This window comes from Amblyomma maculatum, chromosome 9 (genome assembly GCF_055883805.1).
Source record: "Amblyomma maculatum isolate TAMU_Amacu chromosome 9, ASM5588380v1, whole genome shotgun sequence".
Classification (NCBI taxonomy): domain Eukaryota; kingdom Metazoa; phylum Arthropoda; class Arachnida; order Ixodida; family Ixodidae; genus Amblyomma; species Amblyomma maculatum.
Genome location: NC_139352.1, coordinates 265,952 through 289,183, shown reverse-complemented (window position 1 = coordinate 289,183; position 23,232 = coordinate 265,952). Strand labels below are relative to the sequence as shown.

At 44.3% G+C, this 23,232-nt stretch overlaps 1 protein-coding gene and 1 pseudogene across 1 annotated transcript in view; both read right to left on the bottom strand.

Annotated features, from left to right (window-relative positions):
• LOC146178069 (sodium- and chloride-dependent glycine transporter 2-like) overlaps window positions 1-23,232 on the bottom strand; it is a 107,818-nt gene that overhangs the window by 83,072 nt on the left and 1,514 nt on the right. The gene's annotated exons all lie outside the window — the stretch shown is intronic.
• Window positions 8,227-23,232, bottom strand: part of LOC146178068 (endothelin-converting enzyme-like 1) — a 28,496-nt pseudogene continuing 13,490 nt past the window's right edge.

The following is a 23,232-nucleotide window of genomic DNA, read 5'->3' as shown; positions in this document are numbered from 1 at the left end:
TTCACGATGTCTTCTACATAACTGGTGAACGACTCTTCGGCATGGTGAGTGCGCTCACGCAAGCGTTGTTCTGCCCGGAGCTTGCGAACTGCAGGGCGGCCGAACACTTCCGCATAATTCTTTTTAAATGCAGACCAAGATGGGAGGTCTACCTCATGGTTGCGAAACCAGAGGTTCGCCACGTCAGTCAGATAGATTACGTTACTTAGCTTGGTAGCGTCGTCCCATCTGTTGTAACTACTGACGTGCTCATATGCCGACAACCAGTCGTCGACGTCTTGGTCGGCTGTGCCACTGAAGAGGCACGGATCACGCTGCCGTAGAGCTCCAGAACACAGCACGGTGGTTGGGAGGGGCGACAATGTCGAGGCAGTGTCGTCCGGCATGCTGGAAGCAGAGGGTAATGTGTGGCTTCTTAGTTCCAAGGTGGACAGGAACGTACCCAGCAGCACCTGCACCAATTGTAGAAGTGTGTTTATTCAGTTGACGCAGATGTAGCGATCTGCTCGGGATGAACTCGCCACGGGGCGTAAGGCGTAGCGATTCCCACAGACAACGACCAACTTCTTCGTCCTCGAGCGCGCCAGCACGCGATGCATGGCAGTGGCTATGAAGACGAAGATTACCACACTACAATTTATTTAAACATACCGCAGGACCTTCAGGGTCCCTTGCAGGAGTGTCTACAATGCAAACGTGTAGCCAACAAACAAAATACAACAAAAACACAGAAGTGTTCTCTCATTCGAATATTTAATAAACACAGGAGACAATAAACAGAAAAGTCAATTTTCTGGATATAATCAATAAATGATTCCACGGACGTACACATGACCGCAGCTTCGGGTAACTTATTCAAATGAGAGATTGCATCAGGGAACAAGTACTCGTGGATGGCTGGTAGGTTGGCTGGTAGGTTGACGGGCTATTTTACTATGAATAGTTCTAAATGAGTGTATTGTGATTGTTATTTTAAAGTGATCGTGAAATAGTTGGCGCAATAACTTTAATCTTGAAATTAATTTTCCATGTGACAGTGTTTGTAAATTTGCTTGAATGCTTAGGCTGGTCGTACTAGTTTGGCGAAGGTAGTTTGAGTAGACATACCTTACTGCTAGTTTCTGGATTCGCTCTAATTTGTTGATGTTTTGCTGGGGGCTCTAGATTATATCCGCATATTCTAGGGTGGTCTGATAAGTGTTTTATAAGCATGAAGTCTAATATATACCGGTGCATTACGCAGTTTTCTTCTTAATTTACCTTCAGCTTTAGCTACTTCGAACACAATCTTTTACACGTTAACAACCAGGCCAGCATGATGTCATCATTACTTTCATAATAAAAAAAAGAAAAATGGCGGAAGACTAGCCCTATTCAGCCTGATTATAAAAAGCGCAAGCCCACGCAGCGGTGGCTAAGACGGTTGGCTACTAAACCCGGGTGCCCAGACTCGAACCCAATCAAGTCGAATCTGCTCCTCTCCAATGTCCTACATTTTAGTGTACAGGCAGGCTATAAATCACCACCAAACGAAAAAGCACTTGGTTTATACTGCGATGCCTTGAAGACCATTCGCTGATATCCGGAAACTTCGGGAGTTCTGCTTTAGAATGGCCTTATCCACATTGAAAGGGTTAATCAGAAGGAGAGGTCTGGCATTGTGAAGAAAATCTCCTTATCCCCAATCAAACGATTAAGAAAGGTCAAGAAGAAACCGGCCTTATCCGCATTTAGAGGCTTAATCAGAATAAGAGGAGGTCGGACATTGTGAAGAAAATGCCATTACCCCAATCAAACGATTAAGGAGAATGTGAGGCGGGGCATCATGAAGAGCTGAAAGTTATTCGTCGACACCCGGCGAACTCTGGAGTAGCAATTTGGAGAGTAGAGCCTCCATTAGAAAAAAAAAAGCATCTATAAAGCAAAAGCAGAACATAAGTTGGAGTTACGAAAAAGCTGGCAAAACTGTCTCAATACCTGAAATCCCTTGAAAAAGAAACGAATAAGTTTACCCGATGTTCCCTGAAATATTTAGTTTTTCTGTGAAAGTGCATATGGTCGGGGGTTCCGTTGAGGCCCGCAAATAAAGAAGGCTTACTGTAAACAGTGTTTGGGCAGTATTTTCAACGCCGCAAAGCGGATGTTTAAATGAATCCTCACTTAAAAGCATCTTTGATATCCATGAAAGCTGCATGAATTATGTATCACGTTCTTGCTGATCCTTCCAGGGTGAAAGAAACGCGCTTTAATTTAGTCAACTCATCTCTGTTGTAGACCGAAGCCCCACGTTGAAGCCGTAGGAGCCAATAAAGGTTGACGGCATTCGGGCTTCCATAATATGACCGGAACTTAAGCCAATGGCTGGGTCATGAATGCGGAAAATCCCATTTGTTAGAGTTTCTCTAGGAGGTCACAACCTAGGGCATGAAGCCTTACAGCTGACAGTAAGCCGTTAAAACTTGGGTATGTACCTGCGATGTCGAAAGAAGGTTAGCACTATGGCTTGTCGCTGGTGTCCAGAAATTAAATATCCACATAGCACCCGAGAAGATATCCTGTATTGGGGATCGCAGTACGGCAGTTAGAGCGACCACGAAAGCCTTCCAAAATGTGACAACAGAACAACTGAACAACTGAGTGACGGCAATAGGAACAAGCTTTCCCGGCGGTAATCGAGAAGCGAAGCCTGTACCGCTCTCGGCTGTGCTTAAACTCAGCAAATAATTGATATTTTAGCAAGAAAAGCACGCGAAACAAATTCCAACTCCATACAAGCAGTTGCGTATGTCTGCGATCATTAGATGCAAGTCGCATCGCATCTTCCTTCACAAACAAAACAATAACGCGCTGCGTGCCAGCAGCTCAGGGCGCAAACAAATACGAATGCTTTCGAGGCAGTGTCACCCTCCACACTGCTTTAGAACTGGAGCATTAGGGTTAAGTACCGTGACCATAAGGCAAAACAGGAAGCAGGCTTGCATTTTGCCAGCAGTGAACCAAGTAACTATCAAAATGAGGGCACACTGACATACAGAACTCATCTAAGATATTCATTCATACGCCGGCCGCTGACGAAGTTTTGATAGCCGAAAGCCTTATTTGAGGTATCGGCCTGTAAACCGGCGGATACTCTCCATATAGGTCAGTCGCTCTGGAGCGCGCACTAAAGTGGACGGGGCGGGACAAGTGAAGTGTGAAAAAGTGACGCACCGCAGAACGCTGCGTGCACAAGCAACACGCTGCTGGCTTCTTTTTCACTTATGTTGTGATGAGCAGTCAGAGAATCATGCGAAACTGCCATAAATAGCATGGGGGGGGGGGGGGGGGGGGTGCTTATAGATGAGCAAACTCGTGAAGACTACATGTAAAGAATATGTTGCAATCCTAGGTGCCTGGATGCCTTCGCTGGTATTCGCGCGTTTACGGCTGTGTCCTATCTTCTTTAAGGAGGATATTTATAGGAGGCAAAGGTACCATAGGCATACACAGTGAACGAGTTTCTTCTGAAAGTTGTTAAGAAAAGAAGGCGATGTGTTAATTATGAGGCAAAATTAAACAAATTCAAGCGTTTGGAAAGGTACAGAAGTATTCTAATGGAATTATCAATTGATTATCAAATAAAACCATTGTGCAGTTAGAATCTTAGTCTGGGATAGTTGGTTCACGGCTTTAAAAATGAACACAGCGCAAGGAAACCCGACACAAGAAGAAGACAACGCACAAGACAGGGCGGGCGCTGACTACCAATTTTATAGCATGTAAAGCCGAAGCACATTATATACCTACTACAATGGAGCACGTGGGTACAATCACCTGCTGCACGGTCAGAGTGAACACTTCCGGAACACGTTTTGCTTATCGACCTACGCAATATCATGATGACGGGTACGATCAAAGCTTGGATGGTACAATCAAGAAATAAATCTGATAAAAGTTAGTATGAACAACTTCAAGCATATGTACGCCCTGTGCTGCATAAAATAACATCATATGAAATAATGAAAGAGCACAACTGTCTGATATCACACAATCGATGTACACGCGATACAAATGCATGCATATAGGGATTGGGTTTGAAACTTTCCACTCCTCTTTGTTTCTTTTGGTTTTTTTTTTTCTGAGGTGCTCAAGTATATATGCCAACAGCATCCGGAATATGCCCACAGCATCCGGTTAGTTTAGCGCTGTGTCTATCCATTTATTCCCTTGGCCTTGTGCCGTTGAGCTGCTTCACTAGTTAAATATGTCAGACCAACTCGCCCACCAGTTCATGTTATGCAAAACTTGGTACTAACGGTACCCACCCCCGGCGAAGGGACTGTCGAAGGCCGACGAACACGTTCTGCGACAGCTGCAGACCAACAGTTTCTGTTGTCTAGAACGGGCTGCTCGCTGCGACTAAAATGTAAAACCCGAATGCCCACACCGTGAAGAGAGTCGTTGCTCTTTATACCACATGATGTGGGCATGTCAATATAGTCCCCACATTTCTCCCCATCCCGCCCCCACTGAAGAGGCTTGGGAGGCCTTCCTCCTCGGGTTCTCGTCGGTCGAGGCCCAAAAGGACCTGGCCCGCCGTGCTCGCGAGGCGGCTGGCCCTTGCGGCGGCCCGGACTGGGGCTGCTGACCAACTGAAGCCGGCGTTAACCATCTTCGCCGGCTCGCGTCCTTTATTTGCAGAAAGTAAAACGTTTCACAAGCAAGCAAGCGCTTCAAGCTGATTGGTTAAAGTGAGCGATTATCCATGCAGGGTGGCCTTCGCATAATAGGCAGATCAGGAATATAGGTTAATAGGTGTAAGCGTGATTATAGGGGCAAACAGTAAGGGTCGGTTATTGAGCGATTGGCGAACTGCGTGTACGCGAACAAATATCCACACGGGATCCGCCGAAAGGAGCTATTCAAAACTATCGCGCCATACTCTTAAAGGCGGAGCTTAAGTGCTCTCCTAGTTTTTTCTTCTTTCGCTGCTGAAAACGTCACGAAGGATTTCTTTTAAAAAAATTTAGACAGGGTGTGATTGCAAAAATTATTGTGTGAATTTGCGCCCAGCTAAATATCTCAACTTCCTTGTCAGCGTTCAGTTTCTTTCTTTCTTTCTTTCTTTCTTTCTTTCTTTCTTTCTTTCTTTCTTTCTTTCTTTCTTTCTTTCTTTCTTTCTTTCTTTCTTTCTTTCTTTCTTTCTTTCTTTCTTTCTTTCTTTCTTTCTTTCTTTCTTTCTTTCTTTCTTTCTTTCTTTCTTTCTTTCTTTCTTTGACATTTGCCTAAAAGGAGGCTGAGGCTAAAGGAGGGGCCGCCTGAAGTGGCCTCAGCCGCCTGCTACATGATCAGTAAGCATCGAAAATACAATATTCTGGCAGGCTGGCATACAACAATAGCCTTGATAATGACGTAAAAGGAAAGAAACAAAACACTAGTGACATTTGTGCGCCGTGTGTGCAAAAGAAATATATGTTGGTACAATATGAATATAAGGACACTTATTAGGCACAATTTTACGATGAGTATCACAGGCATACAAAAATAATGAAAGTAAAAGAAATATACACAGTACAAAACCCTGTATCAGACAGGTGAGTTTTTTTTTCTCACATTATAAACAATAAGTCATGTAAAAAAATACACAATCAATTACAGGTTACACCGGAAAAACAATTAAAGTACAATAACTACCTGGTAAGCAAACAAAGAAACATTGACCAACAAATCATTAAAAGCATGTGCGGGCGGAGTAATATTACTGAGAGTGTGCAGTATCACTACACAAAAGAAATCTCTTACAATCTTTCCTAAATGCAGAAAAGGGCTGAATTTAATTTGCGGGGATATCTCTTCTATTGAGCATATTTTTAACCTGGAAGGACAGTGTTTGGCGCCCATAATTTGTTCTGGTTATAGGCATCTTTATTTTAGAATCCCTGATTGCGTACAAGCTTACTTTGTCTGTAGGAGTGTCGTGTAAACGATTCTTATATATCCAGTGCAACAGCTTAAAGTAGTAAATCTTGTCTGCCTTCAGTATACTGTATTTCAGAAAGAGTTGGTGCGTTCTTAGTTTATGTTTATCATCATGATAATTTTCACATATACGCAATACCTGCTTCTGTAAAGTAATTCTTTTTTGTAATTGTGATCCGTAGTTGTGCCCCAGACTAATATACAATAGGTTATTCTTGAGTAGAAAAGAGAGTAATACAGGGCTTGTTTTAACCAAGATGGGATTAAGTATTGAATTCTGTAAAGACAACCTGTAACTCGTGACAAATCAGATTTAAGGCTATCGATGTGGGTGTTCCATGAAAGATCACTGCTAAACCAAATCCCCAGAAATTTCTGCTCAGAGACCTCCTCAAGCAGGATACCTTCATATTTGATGCTAATAGAGGTGAGGTCTCGCTTACTGACGGGTTTGAAAATTACATATTTAGATTTTGTTACATTTAGGCCTATGCGATTGGCTTGCAACCACGTGGAGAGTTTTAATAAGTATTCATTAGCCATTTTTTCTAGGCATTCTTTTGCTGCTCCAGTAAAAAATATGTTACTGTCATCTGCATACATGATTAGCTGAGGGGATCCTGGTTATGTCATTGACGTGTACTAGAAATGCAGACCTAAATAACTGTGTTTGGCAGGTGGCCATTCACCTTATATCTGTTGATACGTGGTTTCCCGTAGAAAAAAATTTGGTTGCGCGTTATTAGAGTCGCCGTAATTGTATATGATGTGGATGAGTTCGGCGACGGACGGATTGTTCTCAAGCATGCAGCGTAGGAGTCTTCCACCAGATCTGATGCCATGGCGAATAAATGTTCCTAATAATTCTTTTCATACAGATTAGCCCCTTCCAACGGCAGTGTGAAAGGTATATGGAATCTCGACTGAGTGTGATATTAACATCACAAGCTGCTTCCAACCTACGCTGTACAGCACTGCTAAAATTGCAGTTTGTCTTCTCAGTAAAGTAGATCAACTGCCGTGCTTCGGGTTGTGAAAGTAAGTAAGCTTGGCACAAGTTGTCTTCGCAAGCGTGGGCATCACTGCCTTACAAGTCGTCCGTTTCGAAGTTTTCTGCTCAGTTACTGACCTTGAACGTCTAGACATTTAATAAGGTAATCGTACGCTTGATAGTCACTTTGTGCAATTCTCACTGTATTTAAATATAAGTGGCGAGAAAAGACAGAAACTGGACTAAAATAATCAGGCACTTTCCTCTAAATTATCCTGTGAAGTCACATGCAGTTAAGGTCATTAATGTTTACAGGGAAATTCACGTAGAAGTTTGTTGAGATTTACACATTCTTAAGAAAATTTGAGTGGGAGGAAGAAATTTGAAAAATAGAAAAGCCCAGGCTGAAGTATGATAAAGAAAAATCTTGCAGAGGCCAGAAAGCTGTACACAAAATTTTAGAACTACATAGACATTATTTCCAAAGTAACAAGTCTACAGAACGTGAATAAGGCGAAATATCAGTGGCATAAAACTACTGGAAAGCGTCCGAGTAATGTACAGTAATGACGCGGTCACAAAATATGCCACGTTATATACAGTTTCACTGGTATACGAACAGTCCTTACACGTTTGATATGGTGCACACAACTAGATGTTAGAGTAGGCTATTGTGTGGTAGTAAAATGTGTCCGATCCCTTCCTTTCCGGAACTAGCAATCAAGGACGAGTTAAAGGTTCACATTGTTTTTCAATGAAGAAATGAAATGTCATGGTGACATGTTGCGGCACCTTGTTAATACTGGAGATCTCTTTCGTTGTACGACAACACAACCACATCATACTTTCTTCAGAACAAAGATTGGAGAACGTTTTGCTGCAGTCGTATTATAAGCACGAGAATACCAGCATATGAGCAGGAAACATAGTGAGCAGGAGCTGTTGAGCAAGGCAATTCTCGAACATTGACTATACTTCTGTTATGACTTTTTCAGCACACCACTATGACTTGAGAAATCGCCAAAGTTATGTCGCAGGAAATCGAATGAATGGTTGATGGAAATGTGAAGTGGTGACAAAATTCTAACTGAAGTAAGTTAGTAGCTATCGGAAAATCGGGAAAATCGGGAATGAGTTCGAAAATCATGAAGTCCCTTCCATCCTCTCGTAATGTCCGCACAAATACCAGGCTAATAGGTACACAGATTTTGTGTATAGCGAGAAAGGTAAAAGCAGGCACCCGGAATAAAATGAAATCCGGCGTGGAGGGGCACAACTCATTCAAAATAGGTACACTTCTTCTCTGGGTTCATTGGCGACCCCCTTGGACAGCGGAAGGCCTCAGCGAAAGCCACAAGATTGCTGACTGCCTTGTTGCAATCGCCGCCCACGCTGCGGGAAGAGCCTTTACGTCCGCACATGCTGAAACACACCGGGATGAAGAACACCTGCATATGAGGACAGAATATTGACAGGGATGGGATGCGGGTGTCTGGGGCTATACGAGGCTGACGTCTACTGCCGACCTGCAGTTTGGGAAGTTCGTTGCATTCATGAGGACATCATTCATTTTAGCAAGTCAATATGCTAAGGACCCACAGATGTGGCTCATGGTGTTGTGCACTCGGAACCTGTGAACGATTACGGGGATAGATGGTGACAAGCGCCTGTTGTGCTTTGATGCAGGGCGACGTTAAAGCAACTCCGCACAGACGGTGGCCAAAATTGACCGAAGCCTTCGCCTGTGGTGCCTCTTTGTTTCTTTTCGCTTTCATTCGTTCCTTCTCCCATACTCTCACAAAGCGGGTAAAATGTCCACTGAGAAGGAGGTTGAGGGAGAGCTTTAGTCATAAAGCGTTGTGCTCAAATGAATAATTTCTGTCATGCAGGCCGCGTATTAAAATGAAGTTAAATGCAAACGGCACTATTGTGCTTTACGATGCCAGTGCCCATTAAATAATGATAACAGGTAGTCAAAAGTATTTTTAAGATTAAAATTAAGGGCCTATTTTTTGCAGAACAAGGCAAAGCTCAAGCATAGACCTAAAGTTACAACTCTACTGCGTCTTTCTGTTCATCCTAAATTTTGAATTACTGGCGCGAATACTAACCGCCTCAAAGGCCTCAGAAGCCCAGAGAGTGTTTTAAAGCATGAAATTATGTTTGCACCCGTCGGCGGCTGCCGCTTAAGAGAGAATGGGGCCGAAGTGGAGAAGCAGGCGGGAAGAACTGGAGGTAAACCAAAGCTGCATACAAACCTTCACTCACCCCTCTGTGCTTACTTAACTGCGTTGCTGCAGTAGCAGTGCATCCTTCACTTCGCCCCCTTTTCGTAGAGAGAGTGCAGAACTCCTCGTTAGACCTCTTAAACGCATTGGTGCTTGCATACTACCCAGCCGCTGGAGGAAAACATACGCGAACTTGTGTCTTCCTTCCCTTCCCACTTAGCTTGTGTCCCAAAACTATCCCCCTTATACGTGATAATCGAAACACGTCATCAGAAGTGACGCGTACGGAAGGAGATGTGGAACACCTTTGAGCTCGGGATGCCTTCTCTCCAATTGAGTTCACGGTGGGGGCCGATTCTCGGCGGCTCGATCAGCTAATATTTAAACGTATCGACAGTACATGAAGGCACTTTTCCGAGGCCAGCGGTTCTCATTTTCTTACTTTCGTCATGTGAACGATGCTTTCAGAACTCCCAGGCATGACCGTACACTCGCAGATAGCACAGAGACGCCATTCTGCCATTTTGCAGCATATTGTTTCAGTGACTTTTGCATACTAAGCTTCAGAATAAATTGAAATATAACAAGTTTCGTGCAGCTGGGGCCGTGACTGAGGCTAAGCGATGTTTTCGAAGGCCACTCAGGCTGGCATTTCTGTTATTCAAAAATATGCACAATGTTCTGTAATCATTCTAGGAGCAATGGTTTTTTTTATAAGCGATGTTTACTCTCAATGCTAACAATAAACAGCACTCTCTTGCTCTCATTGGATGTTTATATCAGGTTACTGACAATGCTGCAATGGGTTTAAAACTCCAAATTATGTTTTAGGGAGACGTAGCCTACTAGGAAAGAAGGGGGTAGTAATAGAGTCACTTTCGGGTGACATCTTCATAGTATATTGTGAAAATCGGTAAAAGGTGTAAAAACAAAATGCATAAAAAAACAATAAAATTCAAGCTTGTGGACGAATATAGGACTCATTAAATCTAATGTTGTAAATCAGAACTAAATGTTACCTACACTGTTTTCGTCATCATTAATGATACGGTAGCTCCGTGCACACCAAGAGATCACAAAAAAATAAGCTGGCTCACCAGTTTCTCGTGCTACTTACATCTAGGTGGTTGTAATTCTTGTTCAAACCCTTTGAATTGCGACAGGATGTAGGTATACGAATTCACAATTTCAGAACATTAACAACTAAAACTTCATATGAACTCTTGCTGAGCTTCATATGTTCCGGCTGCCAGCAAGGGCTATGGGTGGCCATAAGCCCTGAAAGCATTAAAACTCGCTCTCTCAATATATTTTCTACCACCTAGTTTTCCACTACAATTCACATTGTTTATTTTTTCTTCATTTTTATGTTATGACTCCCGTTTTAATTAGCCTTTTTATTGCGGATTTTGTTGCTACATTTATCGCGATTATTAATATAACTGTGTCGCCCCTCCCCCTTTTTATGTAATGTGCCTTTCTGGAGGGCATTTAGTGATGACTTCAGCATATAAATCAATTCACGCTCTCCTAAAGGGCTATAGCTGTCATTGGCGCAGCTTGAAGATTGCCTTTCTAGTCATTTAGATGCGGCATATTCTGCACTCATATTCCACATTCTCCACTAAGGCCTCTACCAACCTCGCACAGTTCAAAGTAGTCTGCTGTATTTTGCTTCAGCTGAAAAGTGGTTGTAATTATGACAATATAACTTAGCGTCCATGACCTCTTCAGCACAACGCCGTTACCACTGGGCTAGCGCGGCTAGGCTTATGGCAGAATGCTTCTACGGTGCTTTCTCTTATCTGTCATGAAAAACAAACAATAAAATGATGGGAAATATGCCAACCTAAGTGGAGAAGTAAGGAATAGTAACCTTTAGTGATAAGGTAGGAAAGAAATCACGCATATCATATCATCCTGGTTAGACTTCTGTGTTATGTGACGAGATGAAATTAAATGGTACATACTGCTAACGACAATCAGTGATAGCTAATGCGCAGAGCTATATGACCTACATAAATCTCTAATCTTAGCGAAAAATAGAGAACTGGGCGAGTTGGTTTTGCTTGTACAACATAACGCAGAAAAACGAAGCCGACTGCCTTCGATATAGGACAAGTATTGTCCTTTTTCCTGTGTTATTTTATCTTTTTCTGCGCTATAATACACACGCAATCTTACTGACCAAGCGCATTCTCAAGAATTATTCGAATCAAATTTGCACGCCCATGAGAGCATAACGAAGCTTTCCAAATAAAAGTTGACACGACAATTTTTAAGCGGTGGCTTCAGGACTCAATACATTCCTGTATGTTTCAGCGTTATTGAATAGTGTATGCCTAGGTAAAGTAGTATCTCGATCATGTGCCTCAGTGCTTACCTGAAGTATTCAGCCACTAATATTTTTACCCGTTTTCCGTCATTTGGACTAATTAGCCTGGGACATCTTCATCAGTTTGATTCAGCTTGCCTAGGGACTTGCTGCTTCGTGCTCCCCATATCACAATCCGAACTGAGTGCTGCTGTGCAGTGACTGTGCCTTTCTGCATTCTCCGTTCTGCACACGCTCGCTTGTGTTATGTGTGTGACTGCGCCGACTGATGACGATAATCTTAAACGGCCTGCTTCTCATTTGCTTCGTGTTGCTTTCATATACATTTTGCTCCACATCTCTCTCTCTCTCTCTCTCAAGCATATGGCGAATACTTTTCAGTTTCTTGGCGATTCTGGTGACGCCTCCTGCCGATACCTTGCCTATAATATAAATAGCGCACTGTTAGCGCTGCACGCCCCAAACTCCGCCCCTTCTCTTTAGCCGTCTAATGAGGACAGGAAGTATTCACTGAACGGGACCAAAGTTGATAACTTAGATACTAAGTGCATATTTTCTAGAGCGCCCAGTCCTTGACATATATCGATAAGAACGCTTCAGCACTAAGGCGTAAAATTTCAGTTCCACATGATAGTCATGCGAACAGACAGGAATGGAAGGAAGGTTCCAGTAAGAACGAAATAAGCCGCGACGAGGCTTTCGACCATGAGAAATTTTCGCATCAACAAATACTGCTCCTGAAAAGTGAAAAGGAAAGGCATACCTGTTCTTCCTACCACAGCTCGGAGATGCGGGTGCGAGGGGATTCATCACGACGGCGTTGCTTGAACGCGTCATAGGCGATTCCTAGTGCGGGCACCTCTGGGAAGACGTCTGCGCCCGAGGGAAGGCAGTGTGCTTTGTGCGTCGTCTGCTCGAGCCACTCGGCCGGAGCCCACGAATTATCGATGCGACCGGACGGATCCGCCTGCGGTCATAGATGCTAAGGAGTGCAGCTTTGGTGGTCTTGTTCCTGCCTCATTTAACGGGAATTATAATATTCACCTGGACTGAATTATTAACGAAATTGGGCTGCTTCTGAAGAAAAGGTGCCTACACGCACGTTTTGGCAATCGGAATGTGCCAATTCAGTAAAAGGAAAAGCACCAACACGACCATGCAACGGGGATTTCATAGTTAACTACAAGCAATTTGGTTCTGGAAGGTTAGTGAAACAACTCTCACCTATTTCGTTTCGAAGAAGGCTTAGGATTTTTCAGATGGCGATGCCATTTTTGTTTTTGTGCGGGCAAGCGTGACAAATAGCAAAATCGTAGGTTCGATAATTAGCCTGCCATTAAGAATGATTAGGACCCTGAAAATGCAGGTCCACAATTATGACCATAGGCACGTTACATTCGTGCCTAACTACAGCTTGCAAATGCTGTTTTCAACCGAAGCTAAGCTCCTGGGCTGGATGCACATTCGCGAGACATACACTATAAAATATCGGTTTACACGTAAAGCAGGTGTGATACTTTCATATTCCTCACAGTCTCTAATAACTAGAAGAATTTCCTGAAGAAGGTTGCCGATCGATTGTAGCACAGGAAAGGTAACGGCGACACAGATTCTTCACGGTTTGCTGATTTTATTTCTGGAGGTCGGTGACGTAAGCAAGCATGTTTTCTAGAAGAATTACGTTTATGGGTGCAGACGGAAGAAGTGATTAAAAAAAGCAGTAAAATAGACAGGCTAAACAGCGAAGTGGGTCCTCAAGTGAGTAGTAGCTTTTATGAGCACATTGCAATCGTTTTGTCCCATCATTACGGCCTATAACTCCACCAGTCTGCTGACGTTATTGTCAATAATGATCACAGATATTTGTGAAAAAACCATTCCACGTCTTGAGCACTGTAGATGTCAAGAAAACAAACCAGCTCTTTGCTGCTGTGCTCACCATGAGGCCCGTGCCGTCCACTGCCTTCACCATCTCCTTGGCGAATGTGAAGCCCAGGCCGCCGTGCTTCATGGCGGGCGTGCCATATACGTAGAACAGGGTTTTCTGCAGTACTGCCAGCGACACCGACACCACGTTGGCAAGGTAGTCATAGCGGATCAATGGCATCAGGAAGTTCAGTCGCTGCTTCAGGGCTAGAACGTATTGCGGTTGCTCCGAGAGCTGCCTTAGGCGCTCGTGACCATGTACCCAGTAGCGGGCAAGCGAGTCTTGGGCCGAGGCGAAACTGCTGTACATTTCGCTGAGGGCACGTCAGTGCAGCAGCTCATCGGGTGGCCAGAGGGACACGAGGAGCTTGTCCAGCTTGCTCCTGGTGGTGAGGAGTGTGCTAGGTGTGGACGAATTGCCTCCCCAGGAGAGTGTGGCGAATCGCTTCCTGGCTGCTTCTCTGACGTCCTCCAGAGTGCGATCCACGAGCGAGCGAACCTTAAGTAAGTGTTCATGTCTTAAAGTATTTCAAAACATTCTTCGGAAGCTAGACAATTTTCAGCGAAAGAAAAGTATGGTACTTTCAATTAATATGTACTGAGCGGGTGAACGCTGCGAAAAATGATGCGTTACCATACTACCCCTAATGCCTCGTCTTTGTAAACAAGCAGCAAAATCCCATCCATACAACAGTGTGCAACTACTTTCTGCATTGAGTAGCTAATGTATGTACAGGATAATAAAATCATGGCTGAAGCCAAGAAGCAGGAAGGCATATACCGTGAAAATTCACTTGCATAGCAAGATGTGCCCGCTAAACAATGATGGGGCGGGCGATCGAGGTTCCTTTGTCTGGCTGAATGTAGTGTCTGCATAGCGTTAGGTAACAACAATTCGCTTTCTTATGTTTCTTAAAGTTTGGCGAGATAAAATACTGCACGATATATTGGTATCACGATTGAGGGCTAAGCACAAAAGTGCAAAAGCTACCCTATAAAAAGAAAAATAGATTCAAGCAATTAGTTCTGGGTTAACAGCACACACCGTTGAACATTGCTTCCACGACCCTTCATATAGAATAATATATGTGCCAACAGAAGCAATGAATAAAATTCAATCAAGAATTAAGAGGACGCTTAGGATTCGCGTTCAAAAAAGACAGGAGAGCGTGCGCACTTTCTGCTTCACATTTAATTATAATACATCGGCCTTCCACCTTCGTTCCAACCGCGAGCTGCCTCATACCGAGCGTCCTTCGCCGCCTTCTCGGCATCCGTCTTACGAAGTCTTCCTGGTCGTCGAGACCCACAATCGCGAAAAGATACTTCCTCAGACTTAGTCCTCACACTATTATAAAAACCTTGCACGATTTCAGACGAAGCTGCCGCACATGTATTAGCCACAGATTACGTCATAAATGTTCAAACCAGCGACACACATACGAGATTATTTGTATAAGCCACACTGGTTTCATTCACTATTCAATAATCACTACTCGATAATTAACTAGACAATAAATCACACTACCAACCACCTCAACCAATCACCAAACGGTACATATATCGTATACACTCCAGAAAAGCCGTCCATCATTTCTCCGCACGCTTTTCGGCTGGATGGATGGATAGATGGATGGATGGATGGATGGATGGATGGATGGATGGATGGATGGATGGATGGATGGATGGATGGATGGATGGATGGACGGACGGACGGACGGACGGACGGACGGACGGACGGACGGACGGACGGACGGACGGACGGACGGACGGGCGGACGGACGGACGGACGGAATATAGCAGCGTCCCCTTTGAAACGGGGTGGTAGCAGTAGCTATCATGCTCATTTTTCTCCCTATATCTTAATTATTGATTTATATTGGTTAACTAAACCATCATTCTATTTATTAAATTTTTGTTTCTACATTACTAGCATTATGTCACTTCTCTGCTTTTAATCCACCAATCTTCCAGTCGTTTTTTGCTAGTTTTCACCGCCGGTTTAATCACTCGGCCACTGGTATCTCTAAACCCCAGAGCTTCAGGAACAATGATTGCGCCTGCATCAACTTCCGGATGGATACCATTGCATTCGAGTATAATATGGTCAATTGTTTCACTGGAGTTACCACATACAGCACCATGCGTCATCTCCATTGTTAAATTTCTTTTTGTAGCTGCGTGTTCTAAGGCACCCTGATCTAGCTTCAAAAAGTAGGGCACTGCCTCTAGAGTTATCAAAAAAATCTTCCTTCTTATCTGCATTTTCCATTTTCGGTATAATTCCACACTCTGTTTATTTTCCATCAAATTTATCCAATTTTTACCTTCTGTGTTTTTCACCTGTTGCTTAATGCTCTTTATTTCTCCGTCCTTGTGACTAGCATACTTACTAGTTAGTTTCCTAGTTCTTTTCCTCCATTGTGAGTCAACGCTTTTTAAGTACAGGTATTTAAATACTTTAGCTGCCCATCTTTTACTGTCCAATTTCCTCAGGCGTTCCTCATATAATATTTTACTCTGAGCTTTCCAAGACTGAAAGATGCTCAGCCCATATCTCCCTGTACCGCCTCATTTGTGGTTTTGCAGTGGGTACCTAGTGCTAATTGTCCGACGGCTCTCTGATTTATTTCTAATGTCAACTGTACCTCTGATTTTAGGCACGAAACCGCATTTCCGAAAGTAAGCCCGGGCACCATAATTCCTTTCCAAATACCCCTCAAAACCTCATACCTGTTGTATCCCCACAATGCCCTAAGCCTCATTATCCCGGCATTTCTTCGCCCTTTTGCTTTAGGTGATTGCTCACGCTTTTCAATGTATGCCAATCAACGTATGCCAATATATGCTAATGTATGCCAATGTATGCCAATCTTCGTGGATGGATGGATGGAATATAGGAGCGTCGCCTTTGAAACGGGGTGGTAGCAGTAGCTATCATGCTCATTTTTCTCCCTATATCTTAATTATTGTCTTATATTGGTTAACTATACCATCATTCTATTTATTAAATTTTTGTTTCTACATTACTAACATTATGTCACTTCTCTGCTTTTAAGCCACCAATCTTCCAGTCGTTTTTTGCTAGCTTCCACCGCCGGTTTTTTCACCCGGCCACTGGTATCTCTAAACGTCAGAGCTTCAGGAACAGTGACTGTTCCTGCATCAACTTCCGGATAGATAACATTACATTCGAGTATAATATTGTTACGAAGCGGCAAGCCGATGAAGATAGGAGACAGAACATGACCGATGACTGTAGATGACGTTTAATGAATGTTCGCGGGCCTAGCGCGAGCGCTCCTGCCCGCGCCACTGCCCGCTTCTTCTTCCTTGTCGCCCGTAACACGACCCGGGGCCACCGAGCGATCGTCCCGATCGTGGACGAGGAAGTTTAGCGATGTTAATGATTTTATGGCATGATGATGTGCGTGTCTGGATGCTTGAAGAAGAAGAGGAAGAAGGAAGAATAGAACGGCTTGCCGGTACGATGTCTGATGCGTGGTTGATCCGCCTCCCTTGGAGCTGTCAACCATCCGTCACCAGAGTCCATGGGACCGATGGCTCGAGGTCACGTCGGGCAGCTTGGGCGGGGGTTGCGTGTTCGTGTCCATCGGTTCCTTCGGGTCATTCGGGTCTTTCGGGTCCTTCATTTCGGTTCTGATCGGTATGTCTGTTCTCCTTGTCTTCAGGTCCGGGCTGGGGGCTGGGCGGTGGTAGTTGTTCAGGTCTGGGCTTTAAGGGCTGCGGCGAAGCTGCTCGGCGATGTCCCTGAGCCCTCGGTGATGGTCCCGGCTTGAAGATGGCCTCGATGCTCCAAGGAGAAGATGGGGATGCCATAAGCCGCACCTCCACCAAATGTTACGAAGCGGCAAGCCGATGAAGACAGGAGACAGAACATGACCGATGACTGTGGTAGATGACGTTTAATCAATGTTCGCGGGCCTAGCGCGAGCGCTCCTGCCCGCGCCACTGCCCGCTTCTTCTTCCTTGTCGTCCGTAACAATATGGTCAATTGTTTCACTGGAGTTACCACATACAGCTAATGCGTCATCTTCATTGTTAAATTTCTTTTTGTTAAATTCTCTTTGCAGCGTCACCTGGCGACAAATAGTGGAAATTTGTCAAACCGAATAAGAGCGCATTTAAAGGCAACTGTTCCCGTCGTTTATATGGCGGGCTCATATTAAGCAGCCCGGTAACTTCGTACATGAACAAGTTTGATTAAATGAAGTTTTTCTTTTCTTACGGATGTTTTTCCATGCAATAAACAAAAAAAAGTGTTGTGGAGAAATGGAATAACACAGCACTACTCTTCTCAGCACTGATGCCACTGAAACATCGATTCGAATCCTGTATTGCAATATTTTTCTGAATATTGTTTTAATGCACAACGTTAAATAAGTTACGAACCACTTTCCTGGGGTGTGTTTTCATTTAGGTTGCATTACGTAATGTTTTTGGTTCCCAATCTACAAAATCAGCCGTAACAGAGCCACGCGCTGGCGGCATGACAACGGTTACCCTAAGCAGTTACATTCACCGTAATGATTTCTTGCCTTCAGTGAGTGTAGTTACCTTTAGGTGGCGTTCAGAGATACCTTTCAGCAAAAATCGCCGTTTTCTGTTAGTGTATGTTACTTTTAGGTGGCATTAAGAGAGACCTTTCTGCAAGAATCACCATTTAACTCGCTCAGAGCGTCTTCTGCTCGAGTGCTCCTACCTGATATGGTTTGGCAATACGAGTCCCCGCCTAGCCATTCCTCTCTCAAGTGGGCGTGGAATACCTAGTATTTCCGCGATGTGTATTCTGCTTCGCCCTTGGTGTGTCGTCTTGCTCGCTCCGCTGCCGCGACCCCCCCTCCCCTCCCCCGTGACTTCAGCCACGGACGCCGTGTGACGCGTCCGTGGCTGAAAAACTCTTCCTTTCCAACGTCCCGTCTCTGCCTGTCTGTGTGTCTCGCGTGGGCAGAAAAATCGCCAAGAAAGTGGATAATAATTTTGCTCCTTTTTCCTTACTTCGGCAGAACGCGATTGTATACCTAAATGTCTCTTTCATGAATGGGGTCACGTATTGCGCTCCCGATTTGGGAAAATATTTCTGTGAGAGTTTCGTTTCCTTTCTCCACGACACTTTGTATTTATTTGTTAATTTGTACTTGGTAAGCATTTCGAAACCTTTTAGACAGCAATAGCCAAAGTATTAAGCGATGAAGAGCAAGCAAAGGGCAGAAAAAAAGCGCTTATCGTATAATCTGCTCTTGGGAGGCTTGACTGACATATAAAGTCAAGCCATGGCGGAGTTGAAAGTGGATGATTCTTGGCCATATTTGTCGGAAAATCGTCCTTCCTCTGCAGTCGTTCTCATCTCTCGGCAAGCGCAATCTGAAGGCAGCTGAAGCCGTTTATGGCAACACTTTCTAATTACCCAGTGCCCTATATAGCGAATTCCACGAAGCTGCAGTCAATTTTCGGAACCACTGTTCAGCTATCACCCGTCATGCTTGTCTTGAGAGACAGCCATCATGAGCTGTAGGCCACCAAAGACGGTTCGCCCCTCATCCGCCATGCTCGGATGCACTGACCGGTAATCTGTTGAGGTGTGTTTGCCGAGAACCTTGGAGAAATAATCCGAGTATCGATGGACAGTTACCCAACCTTTACTGAATCTCGCTCTCGCCTCATATCCTGCAGACGCGTCCCTATATGTACTCGCTAAAAAAAAAAGGAAATACGTGTATGTTCACGCCACGATACAGGATAAATAATCTGCGGCAAAGTTCCTCCTCGCGCCTCAAGCTTTACACAAATCTTGATTGCCTCTGTACACATTCAGCAGAGCTCTTATCGGTAGCAGGTCATGTACAACCGTGCCAGACCACTCGATTCTTGGGGAACGCACTTATCGTATAATCTTCTCTCGACAGATGATAGCCTAACCGCATGGCGCCTCCGTCCCTGCCGATAGGATATATTTCTGGTCGTTCTTGCCGCTGAGCGAAACGACCGCGGTTGTCTTACGGCCAGCACATGTTTGCCTGACAACTGAGATTCGCCCTCAGCAATTATTCCGGCTATCTGAAATCCGTGGGAGGAAAGGGAAGGTCACGTATTGCCGTCTGTGAAATTAGAGACATTTAGCTTAGCGCTAATTTCTACAGCTACCGCCTGAACGTCAATATGCATGTGCAGGTCACCCCGAGAATGAAAGTTGCGCCACGTTCTCGTTATATGTCGGCGGATTCGGCACGCAGGGGCCAATAAGCGCGTGCGCTGTTGACGAGGCATGGTAGTGATAGACAGTAGCGATGAGCCATAGTGCTATGCTAAGAGCCCTTATAACACAAACATCGCAATGGCATTGAGGCTGCGAAGTTTCTGTTATAAAGACTTTAGTAGAATGACCTCAACGTAGCCCCTGCAACGAAAGCGCAGCTGGACTTGAGACTAAAAGCGTCACGACAATTATTGATACGTAACGTATCATCCACTACAAAAATGGCTGTGGCTTAGTTCCGCTAAGGCCGGTTATGCAAGCGATATCTTTCTTATGCTTAGTTATGCTGCACTGCTAAGCCAATTTAGACTCATATAGATAATCAATGTACAGACGAGAAGCTAGATTAAGCATTGTGAGACACAGTTTACTGCGGTTTAACTTTCTATGGTTGTGAGGGAACGTCAAAGAAACGCAGCGCCGAAGCACTGGTTCGAGCATGCGACTCCTCCATGGCTGTCTGCGAACCTCAAGGACACCAGAGCCGGGTCTCGGACTCTCGATGATGGTGTCGAGGGTACTTTGAAGGGCGAAATCCCTGGAGGTGAGCCAGAGGGAAACCGGTGGTGGTGGACGGAAAGGGTAGTCAGGGGACTGGAATGCTGTGTGACATTGTGTCAGGCAATATTGTAATAATGTAAATATATGTAACGGTGCGAATAAAGTATATAAAAAAGCAGCACGTGTTCGAAGTAGAAGAAGCGAAACAGCAGCACTAGCAGCAGAAGAAGAAGCGAATGCCGCCGGCTCCTCGCGCCGCAACTGAAGTCAAATTCCCAGCTCCAGTAACCTTAGTTCGAAAGCTTTCCTTTAGAAAAATAGAGCAATAATCTGGGGTAACTGCAACGCGAGCGCGAGAACGCAGAAATATTATCCCTGGGGACGGAAATCCAATCAGGATGAATTAGCACTCGCAAAGGGGTGTTAGTGCGAGGTAGTAAAAATTGAATAATTTGGACCTTTGGTTGCTGAGCAATGAAAACTAAAATGCCTGCGAAGTATGCTCACGTTTAACATATCCTTTGCCATTTTAGTGTTTATTTGTAATATTGATATAATCATCATTGACAAAGAAAAAGCGACACTTGGAGGACCACAAGCCGCTAAAATAACTCCCTCTCTAGAAGGGTAGAAGGAGATAAAGAAAATGGCTATACATTATGAAAGAGCACTGAACAAGATTTGAGGGGTAGCGTCGGTTCGCAAGCCGACTGAGGCTCCCCTTCAACCTTTGGGTAATGCTATTTTATTCCTTCTCTAGAAGGCTGTTTTGAAACAGCCATATTAACGCTACAAATCAAGCGCGACTTCACCACTTAAGGTACATTGTTCCTCATCAACTCGCCAGCAACAACTGCTTGAGTAATTGCCGTTATGCCGGTGTTTAAATCGGACGCATGAACCGGAACGCGCAGTAGAGGGAACAGACGGAAAGCTATAAAAGCTAACTTTCATGATTAAGGCGACGGATGCAGACACCCTTCCGGCTGACACGGATCCCTGGTACACGTCAGTAGCGCTGGCGCAGGAGCGTAAGAGGGCTCCGAGAGGGCCTCCGTGCCACCTCAGTTCCCAACGTTCGCTCACTGCCTTGCTGCAACCCAACCTTGACCACAACAACCACAACGACATGCTAAAGCATCTAACGCAGATAATCTACATTTTCTAGCGCAAATGCGTAGAAGGCGCAAAAGGAATACTGCGCTGAACAATCGCGCCATTGGTGTTTCGTTCCCGCAAGTAGATTTTTAAGGGGATATAAACGTGTCACCTTAAAGGTCCGACGCTATAGTGATATATGTTCTTAAGGGATGATTACAGATTGAGAAATCGAGCCAATAGACGTAGATTGCACTGCAAATGCCGTGTTCAGAGAAAAAAACGATGAACGGCTTCACCGTCTTTTCAATCAGTGGCGTAAGAGACCGCAAATAAATACCGGGGAGAGCCGCATGACGGAAACACTAGGCCGCGTGGAGCATACACAAAACAACAACATGCGCAGTTTTCTGCTCGGCCAGTCACCATTTGTGCAAGTATGTCATCTCTGATTAAATGCATAGTCGTTGCAAAAATAGTAGTTAGTACCTGCCGAAAAGGATTAAATTTTCCTGGAGTGCGTCAAAAACTAGCGCGCTGCTATATAACTGAAAATTCGGAAGATAAATTCGACACTTAAATTCAAACATTAATAAAATGCTTTAGATGTGCCCTACCGAGAATGTGAGCGAAAAGCAACTGCGGGGCATTCTGGCTGCAGGCTTAAGGGCACATGATGACATTTCAATTAGAAAGTGCTAAAGATAAAGGACGGCAGTGTGTGATGAATTGCTGTTTTTGTTTGGTATAGGCGAAGCAAGACGCGTATGTGGTGGCTGTGAAAAGTACATTATAAGTTCAGCTTAGGTTTTGGTTAACAAAGAGAAGCTGTTCTCCAGCACGCTGCAAAGGAGGAGACATCACCCTTTCCTTCATTGCCGCTAACGCGCTCTTTTCTCTGTAAAAACACGGCGGGGAGTCATAAACGAATGCTGAGAAAAAGTTAGCGAGGAATATAGAGAAAAAATAAGGCACTGAAAAGCACAAACACGAGGAAGAAAATTGTAGGACAAGTGCTATTCAGCTGAGGATGCGCGACATATAAAAAAGTCGTTGGGTTTAGAAAGGTAACTGAATCAAACTTGTATCTTGGATAGGTGGCGCAGAGATTTGGAAGGTGGAAAACAAATGCACCAAAACACACACACACGGAAGCGCTTGTCCTATCGTTTTCTTCTTTTCGTGTGTTTTTAGCGCGCTTATTTTTTCACTTCCAAAGCTATGTACCATATAGCCCCCAGATACAGTTTTTTTCCTGTTTCTCGACGTTTGCCACTTGAAACAGAGCAATCCCCATTCGATATTAGAGGATTAAAAAAGGGAGCACAGTCTCTGCAAATGCTTACAATCACACTTGTCAATAGAAACACACACTTAGTATTAAACACTCGAATATTAAAATTCGAGCAGCAATTTCAGTGCGTACAGATGAGACCTAAAATAAACTAGGAATGCATTCAGTGCCTTCGAGTACATGATCTCGCGTGCGGGTTTATGAACAATTACAGGATAAAAAAATGCTGGAAGACCCAATAAGTTTGTAATTATTGTTGTTTTGCTCTGTTTGCAGTTACCTGCACCAGGAGAGCCCATGGTGCCATGATCACTCGTTAGAGAAATGTTTTCTGCCCTGTGGCACTGGAGGCACGCCGCCACAACTTTCGTATCTATCTGGTTAAAATAAATAAGAAGTGAGTTTCACATAAATTGCTTCATGTTCACTTCGCGAAAAGGAGGAATAATGAAAGAAACACTTCTACATGAGCTGCACCTTTACTTCTCGCACATGCTTTTTTTTTTTTGCTTATTGTACTTTTCAGGCAATTTGAACAGAATTAGTACAATGAACCAACTACGGGGACAAGAGCTGCTCAAAGAATAATTCAAATGAAGGTCCAGAAGGTCAAGACTGGAAACC